The sequence below is a fragment of the Dermacentor variabilis genome, chromosome 6 (assembly GCF_050947875.1).
Source record: "Dermacentor variabilis isolate Ectoservices chromosome 6, ASM5094787v1, whole genome shotgun sequence".
NCBI classification, from domain to species: Eukaryota; Metazoa; Arthropoda; class Arachnida; order Ixodida; family Ixodidae; genus Dermacentor; species Dermacentor variabilis.
The window spans coordinates 29622010-29636735 of NC_134573.1; positions in this window are offsets into that span (position 1 = coordinate 29622010).

The window sequence follows — 14726 nt, forward strand, 5'->3', positions numbered from 1 at the left end:
ATTTTGAGAATTCTGGAACCTGTGTGGGTTCCAGACAAACCATGCTTTGAAAACAGCATGCTGGACAATGGGTGTAGTGTTTGCATGTTAGGAGCGAATAAACCTAGATAGGTGGTCATGCCCATTAGCAGCAGTATTTCTGGAGGATGGTCTTGGCATGTCTGTGACAGCTTTGAGCTTGTTTTCGTTCATGTGCCCCAAGTAGGATGTTATTGTGATGCCAAACTTACATTTCTCTTTGTGGATGGCAGCTCTTGCACAGTGGGTGCCCTCAAATGTACCGCAGAGTTCGTTGTGTTCATGTTTAGTTGAGCACCAACTGATAACCTCTACCATATGACAAGCAACACATATAAGTTCTGGATGAATATCATTCATATACCATTGTGTTTGATCTGGGACACACCAGATACCAAATCGCATGAGCAGTTAAAGCGAAACCAACGGAACGGTGCTGTAAAGGTGGTCAAGAAATTTCTGTAATTTTGAGGGATTTGCCAAAACCCTGAATTTGGGCATCAATTTTTCATACACCAAGCTGTGACTTGTAGTATCTGAAGGGTATGGTCTACTGCAGGAATTGGCTCATAGGGCTTGCTTGTTCAGTTTTTGTGTAATCCATAAAAGTGTGGAGTGCTCCTGATGGCTTCGTCACCATAAGCATGCACCAAGGAGTTGGCTCTGTCATAGCTGTCGTAAAACCAGTCTTAAACCTGGAGAAGTTTGGCTTTCGTCTTCTATAAAAGCAGCCATACAAAACAGTGAAATATTAGTGCACAGGACACAGGCTCCAGTTTCAACATTGTCATGCAAGCTGCGCAAAGTATTTGAGGATGCGGCTTTGAATCTCCACAACCATTAACATTCTCAATCTGTCTAAGCACTCGACTTCAGCTTCACAATCACCTCTGTGACCTATTTAGCAAATTTATTTGGAAATAGCAGCATTCTGCCTGATGCACGAGATGGAACTTTATGTTGTGCTAGTCGCCTTACACACTGACCACAGTAACTTGGAGATCACCACCTTCTCGAAATGTCACGAACCACATTGTTTTCAGGGTGAGACAAGCAATCGTGTCTAATTATCATCTGTGACAAAAAATAACTGATGCCTGTGGCAAGGTGCCATTCAAGTGGTTGAGTTCCTCCAGGAGGTAGGGGGTGATACGAGTGAGAACCCTCAAAAGCCAATTATGGCCTTAGCCAAGCAGCCCCAGGTGACATAGTAAAGCTTTTTGGGCACAATGTCATTAGGCACCACCCTATATAATTTATTTGCTTCCACAACATCTGCATGGCTCGCGAGTGTCCGGTGGTAAATTTCTGAAGCCACATCAACCTCGATGTAGTATCCCTAGTTCCAAATACTTCAATCTGCATGCCACTATGTATGGTGGGGGTTACTGGGAAGGAGAATAACGAACAGCTACACATAGATAAAAACTCCCTAAAGGCTGTTATTGTGGAAGGACTGCCCAACATCAACACACGCTATATGATACAAGAATGTTGCTGCTATCAAAGGTGAATTCAGTCAGTAATTGAGGGTGAAGATAGTTTTACTCAATAGCCTTATAAAAAATGGTAAAAGAAAGCTAATAAATTTGTAACATGTTTTGAATCTTGTCTGAAAAAAAAATCATTAGTATGTCTTCAAATATCTCGCGCAGCCGGTAATCCTGTTCTACTTCTTCATGACCTTCAGGTACGCTAGAGAAGTCTTTCTCATCATTGGGCTAAAAAATGTAGTTGAGCAAAAGGAGTAGACCTAGGTGGCTGACAGGATGGCTCTTCTTTAAGTGCTGTGCATAGAAGAAAGAAACATGCAAACATCTTCAACACTGTAATGGGCACTAACTGTTAGGGATGAAACATGAAAAACCCTAAGGAAAACATTTAGGTTTGGTGGATATGTAGAAAATACACAGAGACTAAAGACAGTGAAGGACAACGAAAAATGTTTGTGTAAGCTTCTTCACCAATGCGTTTGTTGCCTGTAGACAACACCAGGCAGAACTCGGAAAGCGACCTTCACCCCAAGTCGACGTCAATTCTGCGTGCAATTTGTGCATATTGACACAAAGGTGTGGGGCTCCTGCACTGCAGAACAGCGCGCGCAAAGGTCTGCGTCACGAAAGATAATAAAGTGCGTAAGCTGCACGCTCTTGTTCTGCCCCACCATTAAAGAGAAGCATACATTTTGCAAGACTCTGTCTCCAATCTACGTTACATTTTTCGGCGGAGGTGTGGGGTACGTGCTACCACTCGCAGATCGAACGCCGTCTACAAGCCCAGTACGAAGTCCGGTCAAGCTGACTCCCGTGCAGGTACGGAAAGCTGTCGACTTCAAGGACTGCCACCTGAGCACGAGCCTCTACGCAATCAAGTCAGAAGGATGAATACATTGGTTCCACCTTCTTCATCGACCGCCCCGACCGAGGTCGTCCTCAACCAGCCACGAATCCCCACGTCCTTCCATGGGGACACCTTTGAGGATGTAGAGGACTGGCTCGATCACTTTGAGCGTGTCGCAGAATTCAACGTCTGGACTACAGAGCGCAAACTACGCAACACCTACTTTGCCCTCGAGATCTATGCACGGACCTGGTTTGAGAACCGTGAGGCAGGGCCCTATCGACATGGGACGAATTCCGACAGCAGCTAATCAGCACATACGCCAGCTTCGATCGCAAGGAGCGAGCTGAATCTGCAATGCAGGCGAGAGTACAGAGGCCGAACGAAAGCGTCGCAATGTTTCTCAAAGGTATGTGCCGACTTTTCCAACACGCAGATCCGTCCATGCCAGAAGAAAAGAAGCTAAGGAATTTGATACGCAGTGTCGAGCAAGAGTTATTCGGTGCCCTAATACGCAACCCACCAAATATTGTTGCAGAGTTTCTCGCAGAAGCTGTATCGATGGAAAAGGCACTGCAGCAGCGAACAAAGCAGAACCGCGACGTGTCGACCCTGTCGCGTGATTCTCTCGCTATATCCCTGGACAATATTAATCCCTTGTGGGAGCTCCTTAGGCTTATCGTTCGAGAGGAGCTTCAAAAGCTTCAGGTGGCTCCAGCATCGGTACAGCGACCTGCTCTGTCTGAGGTCGTCCGGGAGGAAATCAGGCAGGCAGTTCAAGTCCCAGAGCGAAGCGAGACACCACAGCACAAGGTACGGCAGCCACAACCTCGCATGTCGTATACAGAAGCTGCACGAAGTTCGTTGTCCCCGATTTTTCGAGATGTGAGCGACGTCCTGGACCTTCTTGGTGTGCGCGCCGTTGAACAAGACACTCGCCTCGTTGCACGCCATTCATGGCTGAAACACACCCACCCCACAAGAGCGACGTATGGCGCTCCGCAGACCGGAGGCCCTTGTGTTTTCATTGCGGTGAAGCCGATCACCTCTACAGGGCGTGTCCCTAGCAATGAGCTGGGCTCCGTGAATTTTCACTGAATGCGCCGTGCCCGTGCAATGGTGAATGCGCCCTGGAGATTGACGCATACCTCGTTTGCTTTGCCCCACGATTCCGTGAACCCCGGTCATCGTCACCCGCCCGAAACAGGTCTTCCAGCCCCCTATTCAAGCTGAGAGCAACGAGATGTCGCTCACTCAGCCCAGCCTCCTGGGAAAACCGAGTCCAACGACCTGCGGAGGAAGAGGTCGCTGATGTTGCGAACGCTGAAGATCCTCCACTGCAAGGACCGCGATATGACGTCATTGAGACGCAAAGAAAGCAGTGTAGTTCCGTACCAGTTACCACAGATGACCACGAGGTCATGGCATTAATCGAAACGGGTGCGGACACGTCTGTTATGAGCCAGAATCTCGCGCGTATACTGAACAAAGCTTCGACGCAATGGACCGAAACTCAGATTCGTACTGCAGGAGGTCATCTCATAACTCCAATGGGCCGGTGCACGGCACGAGTCAACATTCGGGGCTTCACGTACATAGGCGACTTCGTCAATCTTCCTGAATGTTCAAAGGACCTTATACTCGGCATGGATTTCCTTCAGGCGAACGGTCCATCATCGACCTGCAAGAGTCTAGAGTCAGCTTCACTACTACGCAAGCCATAGCGAACAGTAATGACAACGACCGTGACATCGCGCTTCGCGTAACTGACGATCACATCACGTTGCGACCCAAGAGCAGCATGCTTACCCTTGTCCAATGCGACATGGAGGACGCCGCCGAAGGAATTGCTGAGGCAAACATGCCCCTGCTTCTTGAGCGCCACATTTGTATAGCCAGAGGGCTTCTTCAGGTGCAAAACAAATGTTCAGTCGTTTTGCTAACAAACTTTAGCAACGATTATCGGCAGGTACCGCGAGGAACAACATGGCCGAACTGAGCTCATTTCTTCACGAAATCACTAACGTTACTGACATTGCCACATTGGAAACCGCATCGTCTCAGCAGTCTGGGTTCCCCAGCCTAAAAGAACGGATTCACGTTAACGCCGCTCTGCCAGACCATCAGAAAGACCGTCTACTGAGTCTCGCGAATGAATTTGTGGACTGTTTTTCAACGTCATCCAAAGTGCGGCGCAAGTGTATCACAAAACACCGCATTATTACGCACGAGTCTGCATGTCCTGTCCGTCAGCATCCTTACAGAGATGCTCCAAGACGACGTGATCCAGCCATCCACCAGCCCGTGGACCTCCCCTGTAGTGTTAGAAAGAAAGACAACACACTATGCTTCTGTGAAGATTACAGAAAGTTGAACCGTGTCACCAAGCGTGATGTTTATTCATTGCCACGCATCGACGACGCATCGGATCGTCTACAACATGCCAAGTTTCTTTCTTTGTTGGATCTTAAATCAGGATATTGGCTAATCGAAGTTGATGAACAGGATCGTGAAAAAACAGCATTTGTGACACCTGATAGGCTGTATGAGTTCAAAATTCTCCCCTTCGGTCTCTGTTCCGCACCTGCCACCTTTCAGCGGACGATGGATGCCGTGCTTGCTGAACTCAAATGGCAAACCTGCGTCGTATACTTAAACAATGTCGTTGTGTTCTCGAGCACGTTTGACGAACATCTCGCATGACTCGAGGGTGTCCTGCGATCCATACTGCCAGCCTCACCATCAAGCCTGAAAAACGCTACTTCGGGTTCCAAGAGCTCAAATTTTTTGGCCATGTCGTTGGTCCTCAAGGCGTCCGACCAGACCCCGACAAGTTAGCTGCCGTCGCTGAGTTTTCACCACTCACAGACAAGAAGGCTGTCCAACGCTTCCTTAGTTTGTGCGCATATTATGGGCGCTTCGTCAAGGGCTTCTCGAGCATTGCTGAGCCTCTAACAGGGCTTACATGCGATGATGCGCCTTTCATTTGGGCGGACGAGCAGCAGCAATCGTTCAATGAAATGCGCAAGCGTTTGCAAGAGGCCCCGATACTTGCTCATTTCAACGAAGACGCTGACACTGAAATCCATACTGATGCCAGCAATGAGAGTCTCGGTGCTTGTGCAGTGGCAAGCTGGTGCGGAACGACCCGTTGCTTATGCAAGCCGCAGTCTCACCAAGTCTGAGAAAAACTACTCAACCACTGAAAAAGAATGCTTAACGGTTGTGTGGGCAATTGGTCAATTCCGATCCTACTTGTACGGTAGAACCTTTAACGCTTTGAGCGATCAACCACGCCCTGTGCTGGCTTGCCAACCTCAAGGATCCTTCAGGCAAACTAGCCCATTGGAGCCCTCACTTACAAGAGTATGATATTACAGTTGTCTACCGATCTGGCAGGAAGCACAGTGACGCCGACTGTTTGTCACGTGCACCACTCCCTACGACTTCATTGGACCCTGACCATGACTTGCCATTTGTCGCCGTTATCGACGCCATAAAGATGGTTGAGCACCAGCACGCTGACGCTGAGCTGCTGCCGTGGATCAAACACCTCCAAGGAGTTGAAGATGTTTTACCCTGCTTGCTCATGTGCGGCTTATCATCATCCTACTTGCACAACAACGTCCTTTACAGGAAAAACTGCGGAAGCGGCCCCAATACGTACCTCCTTGTCGTGCCGTCGGCGCTACGCCACAACATTTTGCGAGCCTGCCATCATGAGCCATGTGCGGGACACCTGGGATTCGCCAAGACTTTAGGCAAGGATACGACAGAAATATTACTGGCCCCGGCCATATTCTTCTGTGCAACGGTACATGAAGACCTGCCATGATTGTCAGTGCCGCAAGAAAGCACCAGTTAAACCGACTGGCTTTCTCCACCCTGTGGACCTTCCTCAAGCACCGTTCCAACAAATAGGAATGGATCTACTTGGGCCATTCCCAGTGACCTCTTCGCGCAACAGATGGATAGTCGTCGCTACCGACTACTTAACCCGGTACGCCGAAACCGAAGCTATTTCGCAAGTAAATTTATATGAAGTGGCCAAGTTCTTTGTACGCCGCATTGTCCTACGACATGGTGCACCGTCTGTTCTCATCACTGACCGCGTTACAGCATTTACAGCGGAACTTATGCAGGATGTTCTCCAGCTGACGCATAGCTCTCACCGCAAGAACACTGCATATCACCCTCAAACCAATGGATTAATGGAACGTCTGAACAGAACACTGGCTGATATGCTCTCCACGTATGTCGACGTAGAGCACAAGACGTGGGACGCGATCTTACCCTATGTGACTTTCGGGTATAACGCTGCTGTACGGGAGACTACATAGCTTGCGCTGTTCGAACTTGTGTAGGCGCCACGTCAGGTCAACACTTGACGCCATGCTACCTATGGCTGATAATAGCCCGACCAGCGAACACGTAGAAGAGTTCGTACAAAGAGCCGAAGAGGCACGCCAGCTTGCTCGGCATCGTATCCGGAGCCAACAGCATACCGCCACCCTTCGATACAACCAGGCTCGTTGCGACATCCATTACAATACCGGCGGCTGCGTGTGGGTCTGGACGCCCGTCCGCCACCATGGACTCTCAGAAAAGTTGATCCGCTAGTATTTTGGTCCCTACAAGGTTACACGCCGCCTCAGTGACGTGACCTACGAAGTGGTCCCCTGCAGTTCTGAGCCCAGTTCACTACGTCGTCGTCCTCCCGCTGAAGTTGTTCGTGTAGTGCGCATGAAACCCTACTATACGCATACCTGAATGCTGAGATGCACCTGAGGAGCTCCATTTCTTATGTAGTTGAAAGAGCTTTTTGAACCGAGACGGTCGCTCTTCTCATGGGAGGCAATTGACACAAAGATGTGGGGCTCCCGCACCGCAGGACGGCGCACGCAAAGGTCGGTGCCACTAAAGACGATGAAGTGCGTAAGCTGCACGCTCTTGTTCTGGCCCGCCATTAAAGAGAAGCGTATATCTTGCAAGACTCTTGTCTCCAATATACGTTACAATGTAATCGTTGTCGGGTGTAAAATTAAGCTTTATATTGCATGTTTTACACATTACTCATCTGATGCCTTAGCAGCGAAGGTTTTTCCTCTGCCTTTCTTGTAAAAAAATTTTGGGAAGTGCCCACGTGCATCTACTTTTATTTATTTATTTTTTGTGCATGGCACATGTGCTGTTGGCCTGGAACTGATTCACAATGGTATTAACAGCCATAGCGTTCAGGGCCCCGTGTCGCTGAAAATCCAGCAGTGGTGTTGGCGACCTTTTCCATATGAGAAAATTTATCCCGAACTATGCATCCTGATTCGTGCAGGCCCTCCACGTGGCATATAGGCGTTACTGAACTAATTAAAATTCTCAAAGTATAATGTGTCAAAATTTCATAAAGTATGGCTTGCACACAACTTTGAGACATGAATATGCGAGAAAACATCATTCTGTTGCGCGGAAACTCAGACACAAACCCCTTTTCCAGCTGCCATTTCAGGTATGTCTTAGGAGTGGCATGCCCCAGAAAGCTCGCCTTCGCGCATAGCGTTTGCCACCAGCATTTCAAGGGAAACATTACAGAAGCATAAGCTGCAGTTGCCCGGAAGCGTGAGAAGCAGCCAGGGATCTTTTAATGCTATCGTGTTCCACTCTTAAAGGCGCAGCTTAAGTGTCCTCCAACCTTTTTTTTTTTCGCTGTTTGGGGACTGCCTTCTTGAAGGTGTTGCTTCGTTTCCTTTCTGCTGTAGGGTGAATGCAATATCTGCTTTGAACAACAGCAAAGCCACGTTTTGATTGCACTTGATGCTGGCCGCACTAGCGCGGCATCTTTCCTATCCAACAGTTCACTATTATGTTATCACTGAAATAGAATACACAGGACACCTTCGTGTACCACTTCATCTACCTCGAAGTAATATGCCATAGCTCTATGATCATATCCTTAACATCCACTACTTTCTTGGATTCATTTCAGATAGCTGGAATGTACAGACTAAAAAAGCTCGGAAGCGCTTGCACTCTTTGGAGAATTTTGTATGAGCATTTTCAGGCTGTTCTGGTGACAATAAAAAATACTGGCTCTTCTGTAATCGAGAATAGATGTAAGCATGAAATGGCTGCCGACAAAGCAGATTGATTGTAGATGTTACTAGCCACAATCTTAAAATGGGTGTAGCGCACATTCGCAATGGCACACCCCACCCCCCGCATCACGCAACTGTACACTGGTCCATATGGAAGCAAGTTCCCTGTCAAAGACAGAACCCCATTGCAAGTCTCGTCTCGGTCCACCATATGCGCCGTGGACCTCGCGGACTGCTGGCATTGAAAAGAGCACAAGCAACTGTGTCTCAGTGCCAAAAAATGACAAGTGTACAGTGCCTTGTATCTGCCTCTGAACGTTGCTATTAGAAGTGACAAATAAAACTTCAGCATACTAGAAGTTACAGCTTGAGTGATATTGTGAGCAAATATTTAGAACTCAAAAGCAATATTTTTTTAACATGTTTGGGAAGTAACTAGCATATGTATTGCAGTCTTGACTGTTTGCCCGGATGAGCTGGTTTGAGTGCCAGGATAATGGCTCTGGCTTTTGGTTCATTGAAGGTGGCTGACAACAGGAGCTAAAAGCATTTCATGCTTAAAATGTCTGCAGCAGCGGCACTGTTCGGTTAGTCAAGGACCTCATTTCATGGCCCTCATTCTGACACCTTCGAACACTGTTTCTGCCTTTGTAACGCTTCCTAGAATTTGTCCTTCAAATTCTTATGTGAAAGAACCATGCATCAATTTTGGCATATTTCTCAAACTGTACGAGCAGAATTGCTGCTGATTTCATAAATACAACCTGTAAATCAATACAGCAGAATTGTTAGTTGAAATATGTAATCCAAATCAAGGAGCCATTCTCAAGACGATGTTCCCGCTGGCACTAATGCGTGTCATTCCTGGCGTTGGTGAAACCTTTATTCTACATTATAAAGCATGAAACGTTCGCACATGCTCTTATTTCCTTGTTTTTTGGGCTTTGCTGTTTCAAGGAGCTTTGCCCTTTGAGTGGCAGCAGCCTGATTGACATAACTTCTGACTCACGTATTTAACATTTTTGCACGGATTGGTCAAGGAGTAGCCAGATTTTGAGAAGTACATCTTTAGCAGAGTCTATAGGTGCTGGCTTTTGGTGTGGAGAGACAAGCAGCTTCATAGCTTCCCTCCTGTCTCTTGTCATTGTGTCAGCAAACTGAAATGAAAACTCTCGAAACAGTATATTTGTTAATGAGGAATCTTTGCAAGGCACATTGTGAAGCACATGCCGATGAATTGCTTCAACCTTTTACATTAAACAAATTATGCCATGTGCTGTCAAGAGGCAAATAAAGCTGTTTGCTTTAAAAATTAACAATAATCTCCACAGTTTGTGAAGTGATTGAGATATTTTTACCCAGTACCTTCAACAAAGATGTTATGGGAAACAGTGCAAGGAACTAGCATACTTACACTAATTGCATGTATTTGGCGGAGTTGTGTGGGAGACAAGATAGCCAACCAATTTTCCTTTAATGCATGTGAGCTTTGTCATCTTCATGGTGTAATGTAATCTTTTCAGGTAGCAGATAAAGAATGTGTGGCAACATGAAATGGCCTTTGATGACACAGGCGAGTAGTGGATGCCACACTTCAGTTCTAATTAAAGTTACATCAGCACAGAGCATGTATGCTACGACCAATTTGGGTCCATACTTTGGATTACCGTGTACAGTGTCACTCTCTTCTGCATTGCAGAAGATGGAAGCCAGTGTTTCTTTGCTGTTGCTATTTCAATTTAGTATATTTTCATGTTTTCATGCTCTGCAATATACAGCCAGAGGTTGCACGGTCTTGAAATGAAGACTACTTTTTGTGTTTTCAAGATAAAATTTTAGCTATAATAAACGGAATTTCCAAAAAACAAATTTTATGTTTGGCCTGCCTTCTTTTGGGTGATCAGACATGGGAGCTATTGAGGCATCATGGCTCATACGTGCTGCCTTTATGCTTGAGAGGTGTGTGCACAATGCTCCTTACATGTTGAAAAAAAAAATGGAGACCATCCATAATTGGTCTTGGGTTGCTTTCTTAGCCACAAGTGCTATCTGAAAATATAGCTGCTTTTTGTTACTCTTTCTGGCGGTGCGTTTTAGATACATAAAAATTATGATGGACGTGCATGTTCAGTGTGATTGCAGGAACGAAAAACTTTACTGAAAGATCCTTTGCAAGAGATGCAAGTGCTTGCCCATTTCATGAAAAAAAAGGCTTTGTTTTCATTGTATACAGTAATCTAATGGTCAGGCAGACTTGATCACAAAAGCAAAGAGAGAAATTCAAAGCCTGCTGACCACATCGTAACTGTCTAGTGCATAGACAACACTTGCACGTTGGCCAACAGCATGGGAAAGGAGAAAAAGATTGCCATGAAGCACATGTGGTGAAAAGGAGAATGAAGCAAAAATTGGTAGCATTCAGAAAAAGCTAGATATTCTTGATGAGAAAACTGAAACATTGGACAAATAAATAATAGCAAACTTTATCAAGTCTTAACCGCCGTATTCAGCAATACATATTGAAGCTCATGCTTGACTTGATATAAATGACGCATGGTGTGAACGCGCCCAAGATGCTCATTGCGTTTCTTTTGGTGTGTTCATGACAGGCGTCATTTAAATCGAGTCAAGCATGGGCTTCAAGTTAAGATGCATTTATGAATACGGGGGTTCGTGTTGCGGCATGGTGAGGCTCTCTGGAATGAAGACTTCATGAACTAGAGAATAGATGTGCCCGTGAGAACCTACTTTTACGTGTTATCGCAGACATCTGAATCACAGGAGCAGTCTGAAGCATGTGATAGGTTTGTGAAGACTTTCCGAGAAACGTGCATGGGTTTTCTCTGCAACAGTTTGCTACAATCGGGGGTATGACTCATTTTACATTTCCTGATCACCTTGCATATTTCCGCACAATGCTTTCGTCATTACTGTTCAGTGGTTCAGTGGCACTGAAAAGGCAATACAGGCATGAATGTCAAAAGAGGCACTTGTAGGCAGGGTAAATGCAAGACTACCTTGTTTACATGTCCATAGTTTGTGCTTACAAAGAAGGCAGAAGAAGGATGCCAGGAAAAAAAGCATTTCGTCTGAGGTTCCTCTCATTATGAAGCTGTTTACAATGATGAGAGCTAAAGACAAAAAGTGTGGTCCTAATGAATGGACACATTCTCCCAGTTGCAATTCATAGTTTAAGATATTGAGGGACTTCAATCGCACTTCAAAAAGAAGTCCATGATCAATAAACAGTGCAGGAAGCCAGTATAACAGTTTTCATTGAAAGTGAATTGGCCCTAGGATATGATCCAGTTTGCATCTTCAATAAAATGGCTATTGATTGGCTACTATTGATCTGTACAATAAGTGTAGCACGCAGTACCATTTATGCCTTGGGCCTCACTTATGCCATGTCAAAATTGTGGAAATACAACAGATTCATAAAACCAGCTCTCTTTATCACCTCATCTTAGGGAGGTACTTGTCAATGTTACAGTGCAGAGCACGAACATTTCCTTGGGAGAAACCTTCCAGTTATTTATGAATTATATGGGAGAGGTTCATTACCTCTTGAAAACTGTTCTGCATAACACTCTTGCTTCTTCACACATCTATCATGATCCGTCAAATACGGGATAAGTTGGGTGCTGCAGATAAATGGTTCCTACAGAGCCTAAAGCTACAGCATCAATAGGTAGCTAAATTTTCATTCTTCAAGTTTGGTCCAGTTCTCTGAAACATAGACATAGAACTGAAACTGTTCAATCTGAGTACCAATATTAAATGTGTTATTTTGGGGCTTCAATGATTTGCTGAAGTTGATGGAAAGTGAAGGACTGTATAAAAAACATGGCTGTAAGGTCAGCTATCATCTTCTGCGCATAAACTTTCAGATACTGCACTAAATATAATCTAAAACACATGAAAAGTTTTTATACATTAAAGTACAGCCACACTGGATCACGCTAGCATCATTATCATATGTCACTGGTGTGGCACTTCAACACAATGTGGGAACTACCATGGCTCGTACAATGCTCCGAAGGATACATTGCAATAGCGCAACTATGCTCAATGGCATTTGAACTGTTTCTTGCAATTTACAACTTCTAGCCATGCACTTATTCATTTATGACTTGGATGGTCGTGAAGCCTAAGTGCTTTTCTACCTAGCAATACTGCAAGCTTGTCTGCTGACACTAGCTGCACAAAAGAGCAACAGTAGCTTGTGCTCCAGCAGAACTTGAGGGCGGATTACAAGTTCTTGCCACACTATAGATGAGAAATATGAACATACTCTCAAGCTTCAATATCTTAGCCGGTGTAAAGCTGCAATACAGGTACTGCACTCCCTTAATTGCACTGCTTACAGCTGTCAAACTATACCTCTGGTGCTATGCACATTTTGGGGATGGCAAGAAGTTCCACTAGACAAGGTATCAACCACACAGGCATTTAAAACATTGAGTTAAGGGTGTTTAAGACTGACTAAACACAATTTGCCACTTGGCTTGGATCTCGATTCCTTTCCCCTCTAGTGTCATTGACTGAAGAGCCACAACAGGAGTAGAGTAGCAATGCTTTGTTGTCTTGCCTGTTTACTAATAGCAAGAAACTACGCTCTAGCACTGTAGCATAATCAAAGAACAAAAGGTTAAGTGCAAGCTTGATCAACCAGCTCTCCAGTAGTCTGGGCCCCACGTCAGAGGGTATCGTCGTATGGTGTCAGGACTACAAAAGTGCATGAAGACTACTGGAGGCTGCACTTTCAGTAGAAGGTAGGGGATAACCCCTAATTAAGGGTAAGCCTTTGCTTTTGACAATGATCGGCCAAATTTAATCACAATTTCCCACTTCTCCGCCGGTGCAGAAATGCCATCGTCCTTTTAAGATTGACCACATTACAAAAACGTACGTACGTACGTACAGTCCTATACACTGCGGCTGGTCGCGTCGCAATCCCGTGTTTCTCTAGTTTTAACGCCCGCGCAGTACGTATGTAGTACTCAACAATCGGTTTGCCCTGGCGCAGTTTTAGAAGACGATCGTCGTCGTGCTCTTTGCGCATCACAAACGCGTCACACACACGCACGCACACACACAACTCGATTGTGCAACACGCGCTGTTCCACCTTGCATCGCTTCGTTCGTGGTCGTGCTGTTTGCGCGAACAAACGCGTCACACACGCAACTCGACTGCTCTGCGCACACCAAACGCCAAAACGCGATATTCCACCTTCGTTCGTGGTCGTGCTATTTTGAGCATACACATTCGTCACACACGCAACTTAATTGCTCTTTGCACACACCAAGCGCGTCACAAACACACCACCCACCCACACACACACACACAGCTTCGATTGCCGTAAAATCCGCTGTTCCACCTTGGTATCGCTTCGTTCGTGGTCGCGTTGCTTGCGTGCACGCGCAAAGAAACTCCCACCCTGTTGCTCCGGCGAGTTGGCACAAACCCTGCGCTAGCGCATATTTCTATGGGCCCCGTGGCGCGCGCATGGGGACTAGGGCGTTTCAGGAGCTAGGCGCGTTTTTTACACAACAACTAGGGACCTAGACTCCCCTAGGGCGAAAAGTTACCTAGATATATAGTTCCCTTTGGTGCCGCGGGGGCGGCGCTGCAGTCGACCGGCTGCACAGGCGAGCGAATGTAAATGCGCCTCCGGGCGATGCAGAAGCCCTCCCCCCCATCCTCCCCCCCCAAACACACACTACAGTACCATTACCAGAGCTTTGTCACCCACATAATATGAGGTTCCTTTTGACTTTACTTGACCTTTTCACTTGAAGTTTTACTAGGCGGCTGTTGGCGTGGACACCCACGGCTTTTAGTTCCTACTTTCGCTTTACTTCTGCAAATCCTCACAATAGCAGGACACACGCATTAGAAGCACTAGTGGCGGCTTCCTAATCCGTATTTTCTCACTTCAACATTGTTGTAAATTTCCACTGTAAACACTATGCACACACACAATATATTTAAATATACGCGCAGGACAAACTTTATTATATTTTGGAAAGAGATGGAGGTAGCCAATTAATATTGTATTCCTAAAGCTATTGATGCCCTATGCCTAGAGAATGAATATGTTGCTGAATGTTCACCACGCTTCAAATTGCGTGCTTTTTTGACCACGAGAAAAACCTATAGACTACAGTGACCCCGTCGGCCGATACTTTTATCAATGGCGTGTGAAATTCACGTAACTGTTGTGTGTTTCAGTATTGCTTCTCTTTCCAGTAAGCAGTGCTAACGAGTCATAAAGA